The sequence below is a fragment of the Elephantulus edwardii genome, unplaced genomic scaffold (genome assembly GCF_000299155.1).
Source record: "Elephantulus edwardii isolate Elephantulus edwardi_28Jun2011 unplaced genomic scaffold, EleEdw1.0 scaffold00258, whole genome shotgun sequence".
NCBI lineage: Eukaryota > Metazoa > Chordata > Mammalia > Macroscelidea > Macroscelididae > Elephantulus > Elephantulus edwardii.
Window position 1 is genome coordinate 2,525,202 of NW_006400008.1, and position 5,761 is coordinate 2,530,962.

Here is a 5,761-nt window from a genome sequence, read left to right on the forward strand (position 1 = left end):
TTTGAGGAACTCCTAATGACTTTTAAATTAGGTGCTATCCAGTTGACATGCTTGCTAAAATTGAGGAGGACTTGAAGCACTTACTGCAGAAGGTCAAGGACTGTAACATTCAATATGGATTGAAACTCAGCATCAAGAAGACAAATATTCTCACCACTGGGCCAATTGGCAACACCATGATGGGAGGAAAAGAGATTGAGGTTTTTAATAATTTCAGATTGCTTGATTCCACAAAAATATCCTTAGCCCTATCAGTCAGGAAATCAAAAGATGAATTGCACTGGGAAAATCTGTCAGGGACCTCTCCAGAGTTCTGAGAAGCAACAATGTCAGTGTGGAGACTAATGTGTGCCTGAATGAGGCCTTGGTCTTCACAATTACTTGCTATGCATCTGAGAGCGGGACAATGACTAAAAGACTGAAAGACAATGACTAAAATGACAGAAGAAGAATTGCTGTCTTTGAGTCTTGGTGCTGGAGAAGAGACTTGAACATATCATGGACTGCCAAGAAAACAAATAGGTCTGTCTTGGAACGGCGGGTGAAACCAAGTTTCTCCTTGAAGGTAAGGATTTTAAAGCTCTCTCTTGCATATTTCAGGCATGTGGCCAGGAGGAATTGGTCATTGGAGAAGGACATTATGCTTGGAAGGGTGGAGGGACAGTGCAGTAGAGGTAGATCCTAGATGAGATATATTGATACAGTAACTAGGACAAATGAGGATAGGTATGTCAGAGTGAGTGAGACAGCTTAGGATAGAGAAGACTTCAGAGCTGCTGTGTATAGGACCACTATGAGTGGCAGGCAACTTGATAGCACATAACAACAACAATTGAGTTAACTACAACTCATAGCAAGCGTATGAACAATAAATCTGAATCTGGTTCTATCCCGCAGCATCTTCATGATGCTACTATATCCAAGTTCACTGTGGTTGTTACTGTACCAATCTATCTTGTTGAGCGTCTTTCTCTCTTTCCTTAAACCTTCACCTTTCCCAGCATGATATCTCACCCCAAGAAGTGGCTGCTTTTGAGAATAAGCCCAAAATAAGTAAAAAGAAACTTCACCATCCTTCCCACGAAAGAACATTCTTGTTGCACTTCTTTGAACAAGGACAGATTAGTTTGTGTATTTGGTAGTCTATGGAATATTCAATGCTCTTCACTAGCACCACAGTTCAAAGGCATCCATTCTTCTTCAGATTGCTTTAATCATTCTCCAAGAAATATACAAGTCCTTGGACCATGACCTTATATGATGTCAGTACCTAAGCAAGCTTATATCCAAGTAAAGAAGCAACCTACTTAACATTTAAGATTAGGAGACTCAGTGACATCAAGAACAAAGAAGACCTTAAGGAATCACATGCCATTGGTCAGAACACTGTAACTGTTGTTGTTAATTGCCGTTGAACCAAGTACAACTCATAACAACCCTATGAACAACAGATAGGAACTCTGCTCTACTTGTGCCATCCTCATCATTTATGACATCCTTGAGAATATTGCAGGAGTCACAGTGCCAATCCATCTCGTTGAGGTATTTTTCTCTTTTGCTCATTGCCCATCTTCCCAAGAATTATATCACTTGCCAAAGAATAGCCTCTCCTAACAACATGTCCAAATTATGTGAGATGATGTTTTGTTATTTTTGCCTTAAGAGAGCACTTTGATTTCACATTCCCAAGACACATCTGTTTATTCTTTTGGTAATACATAAGATATCAGGTACTCTTCTTCACTGCTACAACTCAAAGGCATCAAATATTTTTCTACCATCCTTATTCATTACCAGGTTTCAGATGCATAGCAAGTGATTGAAAAGACCATGGCCAGAATCAGGAGCATCTTGGTCTTCAAAGTGACATAATTGTTTCTCAGTAATTTAGAGAGGTTCCTGACACCAGACTTTTCCAATGCTATATATTCCCTGATCTCCTGGTTGCTGGTACCAAGTGTGTTGTTTACAGATCCAAGTACAATAAAGTTATTAACAATTTCAACTTTAATCTACAACCAGCACACCTGGAAATAGAATCAATAAATGAAGACTTATTGCCCTGGGAAAATCTACTCTCAGGACCTTTCCAAAATGTTAAAGAGCAAGAATATCAGTTTAAAAACTAACGTGCACCTGATGTAAATATTATCAATTACTTTCCACACATCTGAAAATTGAACAATGAAAAAGAATTACAGAAGAATCAATGCTTTTGAATTATGATATTGGAGAAGAGTACTGAACAAGCCATGAACTGAAAAGGAACAAATAAGTCTCTCTTGGAGGAATTACAAGCAAAGTGCTTCTTAGAGAAAAAGATGGTGAACATCATCTCCCACACTTTGGGCATGTTGCAAGAGGGGTCAGTCCTTGGAAAAAGACATTATGCTGAGAAAGGTGGAGGGTCAGCAAAAAAAAAAAGATAAAGAAAAGAAAGACTTTCAATCTAATAGATTGACACAGTGACAGTAACAATGGGCTTAAGCACATCAGAAATCTTAAAAGATGGTACAGGCAGGATTGGGCAAGATGCAGATCTCTTTATAAGGTTGCTATAGTTGTAGTTGACTTGATGGCACCCTAAAACAACCAACACAAGGTTAAAGGATGTTGTTGTTAAGTGCCATCAAGTCCCGGGTGACTCATAGTGGCCCTATGAAGGAGAGTCTTCAACGCTTGGGTGTCTCTCATCCTCTCTCCAGGTTCATAGGGTTTCCGGAGGCAAGCTATTACAGAAGTGGATGCCACTTCTCTTTCCAAGCTTGTTTTAATCGGGGAGCTCCACCCCCCTCTCTGTGAGCATTGGGTAACCAGCCATTAATGCATTTAACACACACCGGTGTCACAGTGTTCAGCCTCACAGCAACCACAAATTACTGCTGTAAGGCAACTTGTACACCAGGGCTAATAGAGCAATGTCTGAACAAGAACAGTGAAAGACTGGCCCGAGGGCAGCAAGCTCTAGGGCCCTTCAGGGTTTCACCAACCCGGCATGCCCAAATGCTGGCAAAGTCCCTCTGCCAGATCCTCAGTTCATCTGGCATATCCACTCTGCCGACCCCCACGTGGGGCCCTAAGAGCACCAAAATTGCTCCGAGCCATCCAACGTGCTGTGCCTCAAGGAGCCAGAGTCCAGATTCATCAGACATTAAGTCTCCCAAGGCCCTAGGCAGGACACGACCTGGCTAAAGGATAAAAAGATAAAAATAAAATAATGCAATATGTAATAAGTGGATAAGTTTTAACATTTGTTGAAATAATCCATAGACAGTAAATGCAGAAGAAAGTTAATTGAGGAGAAAGAGAAGAGATTGGGGATATAAAAAGAAAATATCTGCAAGTCAGGAGACTTGCCAGGCTATACTCAAACCTCTGAGGGAAAGGCACTCTCTGATTATGCTGTTGCTTTTGAGAAGGTATAAAGAGGTCATTTCTAGATGCAAGAAGTAAAGTTATTGACTGGAACCTATTGCTACTACAGGTGTCAAGATGTTATTGCTTGGGTGACAAGGATGGTAAAGAAAAGGGAGAAAGTAAAAATAGATGAGGGATAAAACTTTTTAAAAAGGATATATGATTAGGTATTATTGCCATGACAGGAGTCCAGAATGAAGGCTGCATAGAGGAGTGAACCTGGGGGAGGAATTGTAAAACAATGAAAGAATTTTTCTTTTACTTTTCAAAAAGAAGAGTGTACTGCAGTGGGGAGGGGTGGGCAGGGAGAAAAGTACAACAATGAATGAATAGAAATCCAAACTCTCTGTAAATTTTCATTAAAATTAATAAGAATAAAAATAATTTTTAAAAAGAGGCAGAAAGTCTATTATCCCATCTCCTCCCTTCTCATCCTGCCCCTCTTGACAAAGCCCAGCATGAAGTGGCAAAGGAGAAAAGCAATTTGTTATCTCAGCACAGTCATTTGATATGACTTTGGAGCTGAAATGATATTGTTTAATAACTGGAACAAATAGATTTAATTGACTACATAAAAATTAAAAGTATTTTTATTGCAAAAGTTATCACCAATGTTGTCACTAGATAAACAACAGAATTGGAATTAGGATAAGAACATTATATTCTTAGGAATCTATCCAATTGAGAAGAAAAAAATCAGAATGAATTTTTCTTGAAGGATGTACTGCATTGCTGTTTGTAGTGACCGAGAGAGGGAGTGAAAAAAACAAGTGAATGCTCCTCAGTATGAAAATTGTTGAGTAAAATAGAACTCATGAAATACCACATATTGAACAAAAATAAGACTGGCTCAGGTCTGGTAATAAAAGTATTATCGATAGGACTAGCCATTCATCTAGAGCTATGGTGGGAATACAGTTTCACTCTATTTGTAGATTAACAAATTAGCCTGCCACAGTTTCACAGATAGTGACAGAAGGAAACAAGTTCTAGGTGGTTGAGGTTGTGGTGGTTGTTGTTACTGCTGTTATGTGTCATTGAGTCATCTGTGACCCATAATGACCCTATTTATAGCACCTCTGAAGCCTGCCCTGTCCTAAGCTGTCTCATTAATTCCTATATAGTAACTCCCATTGCCCCAGTCACTGTATCAATTCATCTCATCTGGGGTCTTCCTCTCCTGCACTGTTGAGCATGATGTTCTTGTCCCTCCTGGTCTTGTGCCTAAAGTCTGTGAGACAGAGGTTCAAAATGCTAACTGCCAAGGAGAAACTTGGTTTCACCCTCTCCAAGGCAGACCAATTTGTTTTCTTGGTGGACCATCGTATGTTCAAGACTACTCTCCAGCACCACAATTCAAAGGCATTGATTCTTCTTCTGCCATCCTTAGTCATTGTGAAGCTCTCTGGTGCATAGCAAGTAATTGCAAGGACCGTGGCCTAGATTAAGTGTGCGTTGGTCTCTAGACTGACATTATTGCTTTTCAGTACTCTGGAGAGGTCCCTGACAGCAGATTTTCCCAATGCAATTCATCTTTTGATTTCCTGACTGCTGGTTAAGAGTGTTAAGAGTGCTGATAGTGGGGCCACGCAAGACCCCTTGAAGAAAAATTCATTCTATTTTTTTTCCTTCTCTGTTGGATAGATTCCCAAGAATATAATGATCTTATCCTTATTCCACAGCTCTCCCTTGATCACTACAAACATCATTGCAGTACATCCTTGAAGAAAAATTCATTCTGATTTTTTTTCTACACAATTGGATAGATTCCCAAGAACATAATGATCTTATCCTTATTTAAATTCTGTTGTTTATCTAGTGACAATATTTGTGATGACTTTTGCAATAAAAATACTTTCAATTTTTATATAGTCAATTAAATCTATTTGTTCCAGTTATTAAACAATATCATTTCCACTCCAAAGCCACATCAAATGGTTGTGCTGAGATAACTTGAGTAAAATGTAGTCTGAAATATCACACACTGAACAAAAATAAGACTGTTTTAGGTCTGGTAATAGTAGAGTATTATGAATAGGATTAGCCATTCATCAAGAGCTAGGGTGGGTCTACAATGTCACTCTATATGCAAATTAATAAATTAGCTTGCCATAGTTTTATAGATAGTGACAGAAGGAAATAAGTCCTAAGTGAAAGACAAAAAGTTTTATTATTAACATTACAACACGAAGGTTTGGTGGCTAGAGGGTAAGAAGTTGTGCTGTCAACTAAAAGATGTTGTTGTTGTTGTTGTTGTTGTTGTTGTTATGTGCCGTCGAGTCGTTTCCGACTCATAGCGACCCCGTGCACAACAGCCCTAAACCCTGCTCTATCCTGCGCCAAC